Below are 20,764 nucleotides of genomic sequence, written 5' to 3'. Positions count from 1 at the left end.
CAACTACTTACAAAATCTCATCAAGGATGAAATTGTTGGCCGAAGTACGCTCTGCATTTGCAACTGATTCGGAGGATTCTGCTTATCTTTTAATTGCCTGCGATATTTCTGTTGCCATGAGTACTGTCTGCCGCAAACAACTGTAGGTACATGAATGTAATTTGCGGTGAATACCACAATTTAGTAAGGGAGCTAAATGGGCAACTGGAAATATTTCAGATGTACTTCAGCTGAACAAAGTTGAATTCAACTACTTACAAAATCTCATCAAGGATGAAATTGTTGGCCGAAGTTTGCTCTGCATTTGCAACTGATTCGGAGGATTCTGATTATCTTTTAATTGCCTGCGATATTTCACCTACTTACAAAATCTCATCAAGGATGAAATTTTTGGCCGAGATATGCTCTGCATTTGCAACTGATTCGGAGGATTCTGCTTATCTTTTAATTGCCTGCGATGTTTCTTTTGCCATGAGTTCTGTCTGCTGCAAACAACTGTAGGTACATGAAAGTAATTTGCGGTGAATACCACAATTTAGTAAGGGAGCTAAATGGGCAACTGGAGAAATTTCAGATATACTTCAGCTGAACAAAGATGAATTCAGTTACTTAAAAAATCTCATCAAGAATGAAATTGTTGGCCGGAGAACGCTGTGCATTTTCAAGTGATTCGGAGTGTTTCCAGATGTGGGAAAATTTAAAAAATAACTTCAACTCGTTTGAAGCTCAGTGCCATTGCAATTACCAACAGTTCGTTGTTGAAGAATAAATTGAACAAGGAAGAAAAGAACTCTCTCTAATTCAACAGGATGATTGTCATTTGTGTATTATTTAATTTATTATTATTGTTATGTCCGGCTCCGTGGCTAACTGGTTAGCGTGCTAGCCTTTGGTCACAGGGGTTCCGGGTTCTTTTCCTGGCAGGGTCGGGAATTTTAAGCATCATTGGTTAATTTCGCTGGCACGGGGGCTGGGTGTAATTGTCGTCTTCATATTTTCATCCTCATCATGACGCACAGGTCGCCTACGTGTGACAAATCAAAAGACTGCATCTGGCGAGCCGAACTTGTCCCCGGACTCTCCCGGCACTAATTGCCATACACCAGTTCATTTGTTGTTGTTGTTGTTATTATTATTATTATTATTATTATTATTATTATTATTATTATTATTATTATTATTATTGGGATAATAATCACAAGTACAATTGTGGACTGTTTTCAACAACTCAATGCCTATTAAAATTAGTACATGTGATCTTTAATTCCTTTCCTATTTTGTACCATGCCTTGTGCCGCATTTGCTGCTTTCTATAGTTAATCGAACTTATGTCATACAGATTCTCATGCAGCCGCACCAATTCAATTAACATTTCTTCCATATCACCAATAGAAACTGCTTCTATTCACACTTCACGTCGCCAGATATGTGCTAGAGCAGAAAAATGTGCTCCGCGTGGAGAACGCTGTCAGCTGATTCTACGTCACAATGACGTAAGCCGACATCACCATCCGTGACGTGAGTGCAGTGTGATCACTCTACATTTCATACAGTGTGGAAAAGGCATAGCACATCTTTCTTGACAGGTTCGATTGTGTCACTATACGCGCAAACTCATGTGATGTGATAGTAGTGTGTTTCCCCCTTAAATGCCATTCTAGTGTAGGTGTAGTTAATTCATTAATATTGTAATGCAAGCAGATTTCTATTCAGCTAGTGCCATTGGATTATTATTACTATTAATCTAAAAGTATCGTGGTGCTTGGTCAGTGAAAACTCGACCGATTGGGGAGGGAAAAGAGATGACACCACAGCCCTGCCAGAGTAAAATGTCACGAACCGCCACTGGAGGTAACAATTGTTCATTTCCAACTAATCCCCACAGCCCTTGTAAACAGTGTTGCTCTCGATTAACCAGGATAATGTAGGGTTAAGGCTTCCCGGATAAGTAAAATCGTGGTTAACCCGCAAAAATTTTAAAATAGAACAGAAGAAGAATGCAAAAGATCATCAGTGTAAAGAAACCCGATGCAGAAATATTTATGTCGGTAAATAGTGCTATGAATTTCCCTAGAATTTGGTATTTTTTATGTGCTGTGCTTCCATTTGTCACGAGGGAAGTGGTGGTTATAAAGTCAAGTGTAAACATTGCCCTAAATATATATGTACAGGAGAGCCAAAGGATCTTAAATCTACATACATCGAATGGGGAAGGTCATCTGTTAGGACACAGTGGCGCATGAAAATCCAGCCCGAGTCCAGTGATGAAGCCTGGTTCCATCTTACAGGACATGTAAACTCCCAGAACACCAGGTACTGGTCAGCAAACAATCGCTGTATGATTAATGAAGAACTTCTCCACGATAAGAAAAACTGGAGTGTAGTGTGCTGCATCTGCAAGTCAGATTGTGGGTTCCATATTTTTTTTTGAAACAGCAATAGTGGTGTGTATATGGGAATATTTGAGGAATTTTACACAGTTGAAACCCCTTGAAGGCTCGTATACATCTTTCAGCAGGATGGGGCGACCTGTCACACTTCACGTGAGTCAATCTCACAAATTCATGAGAGATTCACAGTAGGGACTGTCAGAAAATTATTGTAGCCCCCGCAGGTGCCGGACATATCCACTTGTGACTTTAATCTATGTGGTATTTCAAAGACTGAGCTCGATAGCTGCAGTCGCTTAAGTGCGGCCAGTATCCAGTAATCGGGAGATCGTGGGTTCGAGCCCCACTGTCGGCAGCCCTGAAGATGGTTTTCCATGGTTTCCCATTTTCACACCAGGCAAATGCCGGGGCTGTACCGTAATTAAGGCCACGGCCGAATCCTTCCACTTCCTAGGCAGTTCCCATCCCATCGTCGCCATAAGACCTATCTGTGTCGGTGCGACGTAAAGAAAAAAAAAAAAAAAAAAAAGGTATTTCAAAGGGAAAAGTGTACACAAATAATCCAAGGGCATTAGAAGACTTGAAGGACAATATTTATAATGAAATTTTGAGTATTGATGCGGCAGATTTGTGCAAAGTGTATGATAACATGTTAAGGCATGCACAACAGTGCACTGAAGCACATGGAGGTCATTTTTAGGATCTATTGTAAAAGACAAGATAATTTGAGTAAGTAAAGACCTTTGTATTAGATTATTTCTTTTATTTGTTGTTTGTATCTGCTCATAGGAGGCCAGTTTTTCATGTGCCACCCAGAATTTAAATACTAGGGATTATTTCCCCACTCCTTCCATTGTGGAATTGTGCTCTTTTGGTGCTCAGGTACAGATATGTTATATATTGTAGAGATTGATATTGATAATTGTTGTCATAATTGTCTAACGGGCAAAGATTATAGATATTTTATAATGTATACTTTAACCTGGAATATTTTTAACAGACATAGATTTATCATTACCACAATTCTTCTTAGTATTAGCCCTTTATTAAAAAAAATAAGCACAGCTACAAAAGCCATAGACCATTTGAGAAATAAACCTTGTATCTCATGTTCGTTTGATTACCTGAGGAAGCAGAAGAACGTTAGTTATTATGCACAAACAGTGACAGACCCTATCACAAGACTGAAGGTTCACTGCGTGTTCATTAAAAGTGCATCATAGTCAGACAGAACTCTTAATGGGACAACGCATGCATACCATGAGCTCAGTGTGAATCATGTTTTGTAAATATGTATAAATAAAATAAAAGTTATCTATATTTTGGTCGGTTCTTTTTTAAATTGATATTTGAGTATTGGTCATGTCCAGATAAGAAGGAAATGTGATTTCTAAGTTTCTGTCATGTCCAACTATGTATGTATGTATGTATGTATGTATGTATGTATGTATGTATGTATGTATGTATGTATGTATGTATGTACACTGACTGACAGAGCAAATGCAACACCAAGAAGGAGTGGTCAGAACTTTATGCTAATTGCAGGGTAGACTGATGTCACTGAGGTATGCTCATGATGTGAAATGCGCCGTTGTGCTGCGCACGTAGCGAACGATAAATGGGACACGGCGTTGGCGAATGGCCCATTCGTACCGTGATTTCTCAGCCGACAGTCATTGTAGAACGTGTTGTCATGTGCCACAGGACACGTGTATAGCTAAGAATGCCAGGCCGCCGTCAATGGAGGCATTTCCAGCAGACAGACGACTTTACGAGGGGTATGGTGATCGGGCTGAGAAGGGCAGGTTGGTCGCTTCGTCAAATCGCAGCCGATACCCATAGGGATGTGTCCACGGTGCAGCGCCTGTGGCGAAGATGGTTGGCGCAGGGACATGTGGCACGTGCGAGGGGTCCAGGCGCAGCCCGAGTGACGTCAGCACGCGAGGATCGGCGCATCCGCCGCCAAGCGGTGGCAGCCCCGCACGCCACGTCAACCGCCATTCTTCAGCATGTGCAAGACACCCTGGCTGTTCCAATATCGACCAGAACAATTTCCCGTCGATTGGTTGAAGGAGGCCTGCACTCCCGTCGTCCGCTCAGAAGACTACCATTGACTCCACAGCATAGACGTGCACGCCTGGCATGGTGCCGGGCTAGAGCGACTTGGATGAGGGAATGGCGGAACGTCGTGTTCTCCGATGAGTCACGCTTCTGTTCTGTCAGTGATAGTCACCGCAGACGAGTGTGGCGTCGGCGTGGAGAAAGGTCAAATCCTGCAGTAACGTTGGAGCGCCCTACCGCTAGACAACGCGGCATCATGGTTTGGGGCGCTATTGCGTATGATTCCACGTCACCTCTAGTGCGTATTCAAGGCACGTTAAATGCCCACCGCTACGTGCAGCATGTGCTGCGGCCGGTGGCACTCCCGTACCTTCAGGGGCTGCCCAATGCTCTGTTTCAGCAGGATAATGCCCGCCCACACACTGCTCGCATCTCCCAACAGGCTCTGCGAGGTGTACAGATGCTTCCGTGGCCAGCGTACTCTCCGGATCTCTCACCAATCGAACACGTGTGGGATCTCATTGGACGCCGTTTGCAAACTCTGCCCCAGTCTCGTACGGACGACCAACTGTGGCAAATGGTTGACAGAGAATGGAGAACCATCCCTCAGGACACCATCCGCACTCTTATTGACTCTGTATCTCGACGTGTTTCTGCGTGCATCGCCGCTCGCGGTGGTCCTACATCCTACTGAGTCGATGCCGTGCGCATTGTGTAACCTGCATATCGGTTTGAAATAAACATCAATTATTCGTCTGTGCCGTCTCTGTTTTTTTCCCCAACTTTCATCCCTTTCGAACCACTCCTTCTTGGTGTTGCATTTGCTCTGTCAGTCAGTGTATGTATGTAATGTATGTATGTATGTATGTATGCACTACACATTAAGAGAAAACTGCTGAGCAGAATTGAATGAAAATGGGTACTTAAGATCAGGGGTCTGGCTGCTTGGCTGAAAGGTCAGCGTACTTGTCTTCGGTTCAGAGGGCCCCAGGGTCGATTCCTAGCCAGATCAGAGATTTTAACTTCGTATAGTTAATTCCTCTGGTTTGAGAACTGCGTGTTCTTGCATTTGTTTCAATACACACCTTCATTTATACACAACACACAATACTACAATCCACCACAGAAACAAGCAATAGTGCATACATTCCTCCACATAAGTTTGGCCTTGGTTTCCCATTTTCACAGCAGGCAAATGCTGGGGCTGTACCTTAACTAAGGCCATGGCTGCTTCTTTCCCACTCCTGGTCTTTTTCTGTCCCATCATTGCCATAAGACCTATCTGTGTCAGTGTAGCTTAAAACAAATTGAAAAAGAAATGATAATAAAAAAAAAAAAAGAAAGGCAAGGCATCTGGCCCTAAAACTGGGATGAATCTATATAATATGACGACCCCAGGTAACTAGGAAAAAGCCAGGAAGAAGACTAAGAACAACAGTTATGAAAAGGAAACTTGCCAGTCTTATCATCATCATCATCATCATCATCATCATCATCTGCAGTTTCCAGGTGTTGGCCGGGTCTGCTTTTCCAATCTTATATGTAGAACAAATTATTCCTATGACTAGTAAAACCAGAAATATCTAAGATTTTATATTTTTATTTTGTGTGTTCTGCCGTTGTTGATGTTAATCTTACCAAATAATCTTTGGTAACAAGGAGAGGAGGCATAGTGAATCCTGATCTTCCATGCCTCATACGTTTTTATTGTACTGTAGAAGAAAATTTACATGCCCGATACTGAATATATTGTCTGTCCCAATGTAGGCCATGGGCAGATGTCTGCATTACATGTGATCTAGGATAGTTACGTCGCTGACTTTTAACAGTCTTTCTGAATCTTGGCAGGGAGGAGCTGGAGAGTTAAATGACTTACTTATTTTTTCTTGCCATTCGTTTGGATCATACATATTCTGATAAGTAATAGACACACAAGTCCATCATCGTATTTGAGTTATTTGATCCATGCTATGGAGGCGCTGAAGGAATGAAGAGTTTATACACTGAATGGAATACAACAGAGCACTCTTCCCTGCTGTCTGTGGCCAAGTCATTCCAGCACTGGAACTTGACATTGTTAGATCGCAGGCTTTGTGCTGTACATGAAGAGTGAAGATCTGGACCACTTTTCATGCATATTAACAAGCCAAAGTATAATAATAATTACTGAGCTAGTTGGTCATGCAATTAGAAGCACCCAGCTGTGAGCTTGCATTGAAGAGATGGTGGGTTCCAACCTCACCGTCACCAGCCCTGAAGAAGGGATTTTTTTGTGGATTCCCGGTTTCACATCAGGCTTTACCTTAATTAAGGCCACAGCCGCTTCCTTCCCACTCCTAGCCCTTTCCTATCCCATCATCACCAAAAGATCTATCTTTGTCGGTGCGAGATAAGGCAATTGTAAAAAATAATAATAGCGACAAATGATTGTAGTCTGTGTCAGTGTTCATGGACAACTGTCAGATTAACCCTTCGCCCGCCAGCCTCATATGTGGTGTCCGTGTCCTATACCGCCAAGGCCTAATGAGCACTTTTTACCTTGCAGTAAATTATTCGTAACAATTTCTGTTCAACTTATGTAAATTTGATGGGCATTTTTTTGTTTTGAAGGTAATGCTTCGGGCATTTTATTGATGTAAATTAATGCACCTTTATTTTATAAATTTTTATTGTATGAAATGATAATTCAAATAAATATATTCTGTCTTTGAAGAAAGGGTATTTCATGATCAAAAACGTTACGAAAAAATATTTTTACTACCAAAAACTGCATTATTTTAGAGAGGTGATATTTCCTATGCCACATATAAAAAAATAGAGCTTTATGTACAATATTACAGTTACAATATTTTTATTATTATTATTATTATTATTATTACATCAACATGAAATTTTCTAATCTCAAATTACATGCAAATTCTGCAGTTTCTGGTTCGTTTTAAGGAAAATAATGTGATTACTGATGTCGATTTCACACGAACTTAACACCCAAAAATTCAATTTTTGCCTTAGAAATATGATACAAGGAACTATTTACTAATATTTACACATGTTCATGACGTGTTCTAGCAAATGTACTTAGGAAGGCGCACAAAGGGTGTACACCCTTCTTACGCTGTTTACAAATGTATCTGGTCTTTCCATTTACCACCTTGACCAGTACTAATCTTTCTGCATACGGAACAGTTGCATTTTTTTTTCGGTAAAAGAGTAAGGGGTTCGTTGCCCGCCCGCGGGAGGTGAATTGCCACTTGGTCACCAAGCCACTCGGCAGCAAGTTCCTCAACTAAACTTGTTGTATATAAAAAACCAAACCAAACCCCATGGCACTACAGCCCTTGAAGGGCCTTGGCCTACCAAGCGACCGCTGCTCAGCCCGAAGGCCTGCAGATTACGAGGTGTCGTGTGGTCAGCACGACGAATCCTCTCGGCCGTTATTCTTGGCTTTCTAGACCGGCTTGTTGTATATAGTCTTAATTAATCCAATACTAGTCCAAAATATGTATTATACATTATTAAAATGAATAAATAACTTGGAAAAAAAAATCCTGGGGCGTCTGATCAATCGGACGTTGGCATTTTTAGACTGAACCTCGAGCGTCCGATCAATCGGACGTTAATACCAATTCCCAATGGGAATCAACATCTGTATCAATCGGACGTTGGCGGTTAAATGGTTAAACCAATACTATACCTTTCTAAACAAAACTCTTTTTGTTTATCACACAAGAATTGCAAATGTAGTGATATTAACATTTGCCTCAAATGTTCAGTGTGTCCATGGTTATACAATCGCTGCAGAACAAAGAGAAGTTAAACCAGTAGGCAGTTGGAATGTGTACATCTGGAGTGAAGTCTACTAGAACAGCACAATGATACATATCTGGTCACAGATGTGCTGTTATTCTGGAAAGTCATTCTTTGTTTTTAGCTGCACACTACTGTATTAACCTCTTCTTAGTCACTGTTTTCATTATCTCTTACAGGCCACTCCAAGATTTCCTTGTAGAAGTGTTTATTTTCTGCAGGAATATGCTGCATAATTTTCAGTATATCAGCCAACTTTTTTGAATGTATGGAATTTTTAGCATTTCCAGGAAATGCCTTTTCAGTTGGAAGATTTGGGTCATGATTCTGATTTGCCATCAGCAATCTGAATTATTGTTTCAGGAAACCATGTATGTAATCGTAGCAGGTCAATGTTGTTGGGTCCTGTGTGGTGTATTCTATCATAGAATACTGAGAAATGGTCATTGACTTCTTGTCTTCTCTTGCAACACTTTTACAGAGTGTCGCTATTGATAGAATATTCCTGTTATCATGATGGGGCCACCAACCTTTAAAATTCAAAATATCTTGAAGTTACCATATTTACTTGAAATTTTCCCAATTTGCTGGCCTGCAAAATCATGTCCCTATATTCCTCAGATGTGTAAACTTTATCCGATCATCGTATTACATGTTTGATTGTCCTTTTATAGGATAGCAGTAAAAATAAAAAATAAAAATGGCTTATGGCTTTTAGTGCCAGGAGTGTCTGAGGACATATTAGGCTCGCCAGGTGCAGATCTTTCGATTTGACTCCCGTAGGTGACCTGCGCGTCATGATGACATGAAATGATGATGAAGGCGAGACATACACCCAACCCCTGTGCAAGAGAAATTAACCAAATGTGGTTAAAATTCCCGACCTTGCTGGGAATCGAACCCGGGACCCCTTTGACCAAAGGCCAGCATGCTAACCATTTAGCCATGGAGCCGGACAATATAGGCTAGCAGAGCTTGATTGTATTCAGATTTACCACTCGCAGCAAGAGTTGCCCAGAACCGAACCCGTGTGCGATTCCGATTTTATGCCTCACAACCATCTGAAAATACATGCAGTTTTTTGTACTTCTGATGGCACATGATTCTGTGTAAAGTCATTCAGCATGTACATACTTCATTTGGGCCTTTCTTTGCTGTATGAAATCGAAACATACATCCATGATGTCTTCCTTGTTCCTGACTCTTCGTTACTTTTTCTCATCTCGTTATAGAACTTTTTTTGCTCGTTTTCTGTGTACCATCAATTCTGTGGCAACTGCAGGTTTTGCAGTATCATTTAAGAATAGACTCTGGAGCTTTGTACCCTATTCCTCAGAAACGGAACAAGTATCAACTTTTGGACTACCAAATCGCAAGTCGAAGTTCTCTCTTAAATATTTCAGGTAAAATTTATACTTAATTTTTGTGTTGGAGTGAATTCTTACGAAAAGCTCATACATCTGCTTGACATCCATTCTGCTATCTAAGTAACTCACAGCTTTTGTTCCATAATGGGACAACTTACCTGGGAACTGTTCAGTGTGTGTTCTAATTTTTTGCACTCTTCACCAGGTATGGCATTTCCTTGTGGTTGCTTTCCATGTCGGTTTTGTTCTATGTTCTCTAACACTATGTAAAGAAATGAATGCTGTTTTGTATTCTTTTGTACACGTTCCTGCACATGGTACAAAGTACACAAAATTAGTTGACCTATTTTTTGGCTCTTCTTTCCTTGGGTGGTGATTTTTTTATGGCATTAATTTCTATGCAGCTATGAAGGTGTATATCCTGTTCATCTTTCATCACAAATGTGTTTCGTCGCCATAAGACCTATCTGTGTTAGTGTGACATAAAGCAAATTAAAAATAAAAAAAGTTAATAAGCTCCAAAATGTCAACTTGTTTCAGCTCATCAAACATTGAGAAGCACGATTTTTAGCACCTGAAATTAAGAATTTTAAAATTCAGAGCAGGGTATAGAATATGTCTTCCACATAAATTATTGTTCTTGCTCACATAGTATGTTGAGACATTAATTTTAGTAATGGAGGTTGGACACACAACTGATAATAATAAGGGGAGCACTAAAAATAAAACGCCTAAAAGTGAAGTTCAGTGCGTCATGCACCTAGCCAAGGTGGAAGGCGTGGCCTGGGGAAAGGTAAACAGACTAACTAGCCAGCTGGACTGAAGCCAACGACAGGGTATTGTTATTACAATTCTATGCTAGAGTGGAGGGTAGTAAGAACTTCATTAAGATAAGTTTCAATTTTCAAGTTTTTAAGGATTTAAAGAGAAATAAACATAAATGTGTATACATTTCTAAAGATTTTTGAGTGAGATTTGACCGAATCTGATGACATTCTTTGAAGAACGAAACATGTCATTCTGTTTTAATTAAGTTGTTTCATATTTGAGGTATAATTTTGTTCCCATATGTTTTATTTTTTCAGGTGTGTATACATTTATTTATTCAAAATTAGTTTTGGTAGACTTAAGAACCTAACAGTTATAATTATAAATTATCTGAGTCAAATGAAGAGAGATGGCTTTAGATATTACAAATCATGAAACTATGCAAGAATGGAACCGATGACACTGTTCCACTGTTTAATTCCTTCATACTGAAATAAATTTTCTTTCTGGCATCCTTGAATTTTCCAGAAACTGAGAAAGATGTATGGAGGCCTTCAAGACTCTTATTTAACCCCTTCAGAAAACAAAATATATCTGCAAAATATGCCAGGCAGAAAAGTCGTAATTCGTCAAGGAAATGGTCCTGTATAAGTCTGAAGAACTGTCTGAGAGAAATATTTGCACTTCTGAACAAAGTTCAAGCCGTTTCTCTCATTTCCCCACAAAATCCATCAAACCTCAGTATGAATCTCCCATGTTCACTACCCATCTCTTGAAATAAAATAGAAAACAGTATTGAATTAACTGTTCTCAATTTTATAAATAAGTTTAATTCCTTCATTAAGCCTGTCCTCAAATTGATGTTTGTTTTATTCGAGGCTAGAGCCTTGTGATGAATACTACAGTGAACGAATGTCACTTCGGGGGCAACTTCTTTAATTTTTGCAAAGACTCCACCATATTTGCCCGTTGTCGTATGTGCACCATCGAGCAGACACAGATACATTTTCTACACTCAGTTCCATCCATTCTCATAAACTAATCCAACTTTTCAGAAATATCACTCAGTGAGCCCTCATCTTCATATCTAACAAAACGTGAGAAGGTGAGCCATGTGCTCTCGTCAAATTGAATGGGAGTAATACTGACTTGTTTTAGTTTTTCAGTTAACTGTTCTTTAACGTCTGAAGCCATATCTGCAACCCGAGCACAGATATAGCTCCTACTCCAAGAAAGGGGATAGTACGGTAATAAAGTTTCTGTGAATTTTGAAATAATGAAAAACACAGAAATGTAGTTTTTGTAAATACAGTAGATTATATAATATATTTCTATAAGTCATCCATACCAATATCTGAAGGCTTGCCTACCGGTATTAGTAGGTCTACCAAGTTTGGGAACCCCTGGTAAAGAGTAATCCTCAGCCCATTTAATAATTGATTTTGCTAATATCCCGATATATATCTTACTAAGTGTATCCAAGAAAGTAATTCCCCTATAATTATTTGTATTCGATCTATCTCCATTGTATTCCTTCATACTGTACATACATCATTATGGACCATTATGCCTTTCAGCGTTCAGTCTGCAAGCCTCTGTGTATTTACTAAACATCACCACAGTCTTCTTTTTGCAACTAGTGCTGTTGCCTCATTTAGTTCTATACCTGTTGCCTGTAAATCATTAGAAAATGAGTCTAAATATTGTCGTCTTGGTCTCCCTCTACTTCTCTTACCCTCCACAACAGAGTCCATTATTCTCCTAGGTAACCTATCCTCTTCCATTCCTCTCACGACCCCACCACCGAAGCTGGCTTATGCGTACAGCTTCATTCATCGAGTTAATTCCTAACTTAGCTTTTATCTCCTCATTCCAAGTACCCTCCTGCCATTGTTCCCACCTGTTTGTTCCAGCAATCCTTCTCGCTACTTTCAGGTCTGTTACTTATATCTTATGAATAAAATATCCTGAGTCTACCCAGCTTTAACTCTGTAAAGCAAAGTTGGTTTGAAAATAGCAGTGGCGGAACTACTTGGAGTCATTTGAGGCAATGTCTACCCTAAGAAATACAATTAAACATAAATATCGTAACAGATTTGTCTGCTGTTGTTATTGTGTTAAATCAACAATAATCTCTATTTGATACGTGCTACATGATGACAGCAGCTTTGCTGATCGCTCCGCTAGATGGCGATAGCAGACTACTTGTTCTGACCGGGAGGCAGTCTGTAACTTGTCTCACCCAGGACTTCTTGTTTTGTTTCCCTTCCTTCAGCTTGGTGACCAGAGCGGGGTGCTGGAGGAAAGATTATGTTACTGCCTGCGCTCCTCTCTCCGTAGGGTCTAGACCCCAGAGAGGCATGCCTCGTCTTCTATTTGAGAGTGCAGAAACTCCCCGTGCGAAGGTGACAATGAAATACCGTATTGTTAATTGTGTGTTATTCTTTTGAATTAGTAGGCAATCAATGCATTATTGGCTTTATTTGTGACAATTCAGACATGGACTGTTAGTTGTGTAAAACAAGACTGACATCATCCACTTGAATCTCATTAGAGTGAAGTAGGCCGCTTCGGGAACTTACGAGTCATTTGCTCTTTAAACCGTAAAACCGTTCTCATCTTGATAGTACGAAGAGAATTGTGAAGCCAAAAACAAAAGATCTATGCCTAATTTGGACATTAAGTATTTGACTGTAAAGTAGCGAGAAAATTTCACTTTTCTTGGTATACACAATATTCATGGTTAACAGCCTATTCCAATAGTAAGAAGCTTTTATTATAAGAGTGTTTTGTTTGGTGGTGAAAAGGAATGGACTTTAAATGGGGTAATCATTACAAAAACCTTTCGTAGAAAAGCAGAAAAGCATCAACATTCAAATAAACATATTCAGAATGAAGAGAAAATCCACTTACTGGGTCACGGGAGGATAGGACATTCTTTATCTGAAGGTGCAAGAATTCAAGCCGTTAAACATAGGTAACGAAGTCGTGAAACAAAATCGGCTTGTTGTTGAGAGACTTGTTGACATTGTGTGTTTCTTGGGAAACAGGAGCTTGGATTTCAAGATAATTTTGAAAAAGACGACTCTATCAATGGGCAATTAGAGTTGTTAGATCTTCTTTCGAAACAGGAACAGTACATCATCATCTAGTCCATGTCAGGCTTTAAAGGCAGATCAAGCGAAATACAGAATGAATTGATTGAGCCTGAAACTGCCATAATTCAGGAGACAAAGCAGAATTAGATTCTTGTGATTTAATTGGTATTCAGGCAGATAAGACCTTAGATGTATCAAACAGATCTCAAGTTAGTGTAATATTCCAGTTCTGCTCAAAACAGTGTCCTGCAGAAAGATTCATAGGCTTTTATGATGTTTCGATTGATAAGACTGCATCAGGCTATCAAAATTAATTGTCGACATTCTGCGAAAGTAGGGAGTGATTGATAAAGTCGTATGTCAATGGCAGGAAAGCATAGAGGTGTTAACCATTACATTAAACAAGTTTGCCTAAGGGCAATATTTCTACACTGTTATGCCCACAAGTTAAACCTCGTTCTTCTCCATTGCTCCAAAACAATAAAATCAGGCAGGCTCTTCATTCATAATCTGACAGCGTTTCATTAATTTTTTTAGCAGATCCTCAAAAAGAGCTCATCTTCTGGAAAGGAGTATGAGCACTCTGAAGAGGATAAAGACATACTTGTGTAATACAAGAACTATGACAGACTCAGCAGTCTTAGTACCATTTCTATCGAGAAAAAGCTTGTGAAGTAATTGATGAGTGATCCAGTATTGAAGCACCATGTGATTGACCATTTTGCAACCAAGAAAACTCTACGTTTGGAACTAAAAACCAAACCCCATGGCACAAGAGCCCTGAAGGGCCTTGGCCAACCAAGCGACCGCTGCTCAGCCTGAAGGCCTGCAAATTATGAGGTGTTGTGTGGTCAGCACGACAAATCTTTTTGGCAGTTATTCTTGATTTTCTAGAAGGGGCCTCCATCCCACCATCAGACAGCTTCTCAATTCTAATCACGTAGGCTGAGTGGACCTCGAACCAGCCCTCAGATCCAGGTAAACATCCCTGACCTGGCCGGGAATCGAACCCGGGGCCTCCGAGTAAGGGGCAGGCACGTACCCCTACACCGCTGGGCCGACCGATGTTTGGAACTACCCTATAAAAAACTTTAAGGTAAGATTTCCTGCCTACCCATTCATTAACTAATTGCTTCGCCACTCGAATACAGACAGATGTAAAGATAGTTTCGTCCGGGAGCTGACTTCCTTCTTACAGAATACTGTTGATCGCAACTGCAATCTCACTGCTTTAGCTTTACTACAATTTGATTCATTCTTATTTACTACAGTATATTACAATCCTGGGAGAACACACATCCTAAATACGTGAAATTATTATATCACCAATCTGACATTCAATTCTCTTGGCTCGATAGCTGCAGTCGCTTAATTGCGGCCAGTATCCAGTATTTGGGAGATAGTGGGTTTGAACCCCACTGTCGGCAGCCCTGAAGATGGTTTTCTGTGGTTTCCCATTTTCACACCAGCCAAATGCTGGTGCTGTACCTTAATTATGGCCACGGCCACTTCCTTCCCAGTCCTAGCCCTTTTCTGTCCCACCGTCACCATAAGACCTATCTGTGTCAGTGTGACGTAAAGCCAATAGCAAAAAAAAAAAACTAACCTATTGACATCAATTTAGTCTTCAAAAGGCTAATTTTCGTACCATACTCATTGTACCTATTTTCAAGTTCCAAGATATTAGACTGCAGGCTTTCGGCACAAATTTCCATTAAAACCAAGTCTTCAGCATAGGCCAGACTGCTTACTACATTTCCACCTAGCTGAATCCCTCCCTGTCGCTTTATACCTTTCAGCAGATGATCCATTTTAACTACGAACAACAAGGGTGAAAGATTACGGCCTTGTCTAACCCCTGTAAGTACCCTGAACCAAGAACTCATTATGCCATCAATTCTAACTGCAGCTCAATTGTCAACATATATGCCATTGATTGATTTTAATAATCTACCCTTAATCCCTCCCATAGTCCCCCAGTATGGCGAACATCTTTTCCCTCGGTACCCTGTCATATGCTTTCTCTAGATCTACGAAATATGAACATAACTCTCTATTCCTCTCACAGCATTTTTGAGTTACCTTGCGCATACTGAAGATCTGATCTTGACAACCCCTCTATGGTCTGAAACCACACTGGTTTTCATCCAACTTCCTCTCAACCACTGATCGCACCCTCCTTTCCAAGATGCCAATGAATACTTTGCCTGGTATACTAATCGATGAGATACCTCAATACTTGTTGCAATCCTTCCTGTTCCCTTGCTTATAGATAGGTGCAATAACTGCTAATGTCCAATCTGAAGGTACCTTTCAAACACTCTATGCTAATCTTATTACCCTATGAAGTCATTTCATCCCTGCCTTCCCACTATACTTCACCATTTCAGGTCTAATTTCATCTATTCCTGCTGCTTTATGACAATGGAGTTTATTTAGCATCTTTTCCACGTCATCAAGCGTAATTTCACCAACATAATTTTCCTCCTCCCCATGAGCTCAGTTGTTCGCAACACCACCGGGAAGATTTCCTTTTACATTGAGAAGATTTTCAAAATATTCCCTCCACCTGTCCAGTGATTCCCAGGGATCTATTATGAGTTCACCTGAATTACCCAAAACACTGTTCATTTCCTTTTTCTATCCCTATCCAGAAAGGTTTCCCTACTGCTTGACCTAGCCTTTCCAGGTTCTTACAAAATTCTTCCCACAACTTCTTTTTGGATTCAGCAACTATTTGTTTCGCTCTGTTTCTTTCATCTACATACAACTCCCTGTCTGCATCAGCCCTTGTTTGGAGCCATTTCTGATAAGCCTCCTTTTTTATGTTTACAAGCTGCTCTCACTTCATCATTCCATCAGGATGTTCGCTTTTACCCATCTTAACACACAGTTGTTCCTTTGCCTTGCGTTGCTGTTTCTACTACAGCATCCCTGCATGCCACCCATTCTCTTTCTATATCTTGTACCTGCTTTCATCCATTTTTCGTAACGTCTCCCTCGTTATATCCATGTACTTCTGTCTAATTTCCTCGTCCTTTTGATTTTCTACCCTTATTTGTTTGCAGACAGATTTCACTTTCTCTATCCTAGGCCTAGGGATATTTAGTTCACTACATATCAGATAGTGATCTGTATCATCAAAAAATCCCCAGAAAATCCATACATTCGTAACAGATTTTCTGATATTATAGTCGGTTAAGACATAGTCTATTATGGATCTGGTACCGATACCCTCCCATGTGTAGCGGTGAATAGCCTTATGATCTAAGATTGCATTTGTAACTGCTAAACCCATAGTAGCGCAGAAGTCCAGCAAATGCATCCCATTCCTGTTAGCTTCCATATCTTTTCCACATTTTCCAATCATTCTTTCATATCCTTCAGTTCTATTTTCAACTCTCGCACTGAAATCGCCCATTAGCACTATCCTATCCTTGCTGTTGACCCTGACTATGCTGTCACTCAATGCTTCAAAAGCTTGTCAATTTCATCCTCATCTATGCCCTCACATGATGAATACACTGAGACAATTCTCGTCCTAATTCCTCCAACTGCCAAATCTACCCACATCGTTCATTCATTTACATGCCTAACAGAAACTATGTTGCATGCAATAGTATTCCTGATGAACAGCCCTACCCCACACCCGTCAAATCCGTTTTATAATCTCCTACCTATTCCTCACTATCTCGGCTTACCCGAGGATCATTTACTCCTAGCACATCCAGATGCGTTCTCTTTGCTGACTCAACTTTCGTCCTTCCATAAGACCCATTAATATTGATAACTCCCCATCAGAATTCCATTTCGCCAAGTTGTTTCCAAGGATTCCCTCGCCCGTCAAATGGGAGTGGGACTCTGTTACTCCCATAGGTCCGAGGCTTGCTTAAAATGTTTTGAGCTTGGTAAATTTGTGAAGCAGGATTCTACCCTACTTAAATTTAGTCCAAGTGAGGATCTCTCTTCTAACGTGTCAGGGACCACCGGTGGATTGTATAGTCCTAGCTACCTGAGCACAAGGAGGGCCATGACTCAGAATATGTCAGAGATGCCCACTCCCATTCCGTAGCAACTGGTATCCCATCTCAGGACCACTTACTAGGCCACTCAGCCATGACCATGGTTCAGGACCTAGGACATGATTACAGTAACCCACACCATGAACCTTGGCATATATTCCTTCTTGCCAAAATCTTGGGATTGTCCTACCATAAAAATGTTGTTACATATTTTAGGTATTTTTACCAGCATGTGTCTGTTATTGCATAGCTCTTTCCAGAATTCATGAGTAATTTCACTAATAGCACATGATTTACCCCATGTTTAATTTTTCAATATCTCTCATATTTCATCCATAGTTACTGAATTGTCTAGTACGGGCATAGTGTTCTTCATATGTTTAAGTATACCAGTCTCAGTTTTATTAATTTTCCATTCATTATTACGCCCTAGCACCTCCTTAGAGTACATTAACCACTCCTCGCTTGTACACTGACGGAAAATGAAATTCCAACACCAAGAAAAAGTTGTGCTAAATAGGCATAAACTAAATATGGGAGGCGTATTTGCATATCTGAAAGATGGCACTTTTTCAAATTTGTGCACTAGTCAATGAAGAGTGGTGCTAATAGTGCCACTATGACCTTACAAAGCAAGTTTGTTTGAAATACACGCTGTACACTTCGTGAGCTTTAGTTATTGACCGGTGTTTACGATGTGAGGTAGGTGTGAGTCAAAGATGTCTCTAAGGGGACGAAGAAGGCAGTGTCAGCAGCTTACTGAGCTTTAATGAGGCCGTGCAATAGGAATGCGAGAAGGTGGATGTTCTTTGTGCGATATTGCAGAAAGACTTGGCAGGGATGTATCCACTTTGCATCCATGGTGGCAACAATGATCACGAGGAGGCACTCTCTCAAGAAAGCCGGGGTCTGGCCGCACATGGGCCACTACCGAGAGGGAAGACCGCCGTATTCTTTGCATGACTGGTGGATCCTACTGCATCTGCAGCAGCCATTAGACCTTCAGCTGGCACCAGAGTGACACAGCAAACTGTAACAAATGGATTAATCGAGGGACAGCTCCTAGCCAGACGTCCTGTAGTGTTCATGCCACTAAATCAGAACACTGTCATCTACGACGGAGGGCGGAATGAAGATCTGTTGTGTTCTCAGATGAGAGAACCATTTCTGTCTTGGTGCCAATGATGCCTGTAGATTGCTAAGGAGGAGACTCGGTGAGCACTTGGAACTAAGCTGCCTGCGGCATTGACACAGTGCCCGCATTTCGTTGAGGGTTTCAAAGTTGCAACGCTGGACATTTCGGCCAAGCAGATCCCACAGATGTTCTATGGGACTGAGGTCGTGTAAATATTCCGTCACGCAGCGTGCGCCATGGGGGTGGGGGGCGTTCATTATCATGCATCAGGATGAATTTTTCACCAGCTAAGGTAGCATAGGGTATTACATGATCTGCTAATACCTCTACGATGTAACGGTGTGCATTCAGAGCACCTCCATCGATGAAAATAAGTTTTGTCCTGGCCTCAAAACTGAAACTTTTCCATACCCATGATGGAGTCACCCCCAAATGGTGACCTCTCTGAGATGTTGCAAAGTCAATATCGCTCCCCATGCCTTCTCCACACTCTCTCTACCATCAGGTGACTGGAGGCAAAATTGTGAATCATCTGTGAACAGTAGCATTGACCCCTGCTCCACAGTCCAATTCCGATGTTGACGCGCAAACTGTAATCGAGGTGCTCTGTGGCGGTTGGGGGGGGGGGGGGGCGGGGGGGAGCTGTGGACCAGTTGTAGGTCTTCTTGAGGTCGAATTGGCTTCTCGGAGACTTCGACTGACAGTCCTCACAGTCACAGTGATGTTTCTTTAATTCTTCGAGTCGATTTCTGGCTTGGACGGCGGTAGTTTGGCGTTCTCTCAAGACTTTGATGACCAGAAACCTATAAAAACCTATAGTCCCTAGCAGACATAGACCTTCGACGCCCTGATCCAGGTCGTCTATGGTAGGTACCGAGCTCAAGAAATCGTCTTAGAGCACGCTGAACGCTCCCATATTATGCACCGATGGCAAAAGCTCATAACGAATGCTACGTCCATCATCCACCAATCCCACTGCTCTTACAACGTCTTCTGGGTTAAGAGTAATCTTAACTTGTCAAATGCGAAAGAGAAACTGAAGTAAAATGTTCTTGTGTGACAAACGTTGTGTCACTGATAATCCATCAATAGTTTCCGCCCCAGTATCGTAAAACTTAAGGTTTTATTACTACTTTACTAGTCGATGCAATAAAATGGAGTGCCTTGCACCTAGGGGTGGAAAGCGGCTCCTTAAGTTATTTTATGATCTCTAAACATCACATTCTTCTCCAAAACTGCAGAATACACATTAGAAACCGTCTTATTGTAACAATTAATGTAATTAATGAAATGTGGTGTTTAAGATTAAAGATTTCGTTTTTACAAAGTGATCCAATTTTTGTTCGCTAGTGCATGTATTTTAAGTGCGCGCGGGACCATCGATGAAAAATGCATTCCTAACATTTGTGTTGTTTAGTTGGGGCTCGTAAACGATTTCATTAATATAATTGAAAGTTGCTCCTGGTTTACTATGATCATAATGTCGTCTAAATCAGAACTGAAAATTGGCACATTAGCTGTTTGCTGGTATTAAAGGTACTGGTACAAACCTTCGGATTTCCATGCCAGTAAATTATGACATAGAGGATCGACTCGCTTTCCTAACTACCGAAGTGGAAGCAGTTCACACACCGCCTTAGTGTTAAAATTATGACATGGAGAAAAGGTCTATTATATTTCGCCGACACATTTCAAGCTAGCAAATATAGGGAGAGGTACAAAGAGACTCTTCAACAAAACACAGACTGGAACAATTGACAGAATATTAGAACTGGCAACGGAGCCGTTGCTCCTATGATTACAATCAGTGTTGCGAGTGCAGCGCTACATCCGGCATTCTGCGGTAGAAAAATGGTTCCCATGGGAGGGATGGGTCTAGATAGTTCATTTGCTTGAACTAGTTCATTCGATATCGTTCGTTGCCTTGATTCGTTCAAATGAACGAGGTTGTTCATGAGGTGATGTCATAGAAACTGCTCTCGACCGAATGTCACCGCCAGTCTAAGTGGAGAATTGGTATCCTTTCTTTTTTTGCTAGTGGCTTAACGTCGCACCGACACAGATAGGTCTTATGGCGACGATAGGATAGGAAAGGCCTAGGAGTTGGAAGGAAGCG

Source organism: Anabrus simplex, chromosome 2 (assembly GCF_040414725.1).
Source record: "Anabrus simplex isolate iqAnaSimp1 chromosome 2, ASM4041472v1, whole genome shotgun sequence".
NCBI classification, from domain to species: Eukaryota; Metazoa; Arthropoda; class Insecta; order Orthoptera; family Tettigoniidae; genus Anabrus; species Anabrus simplex.
The sequence above is the reverse complement of the archived record's forward strand: the minus strand, read 5'-3'. Positions refer to the sequence as shown.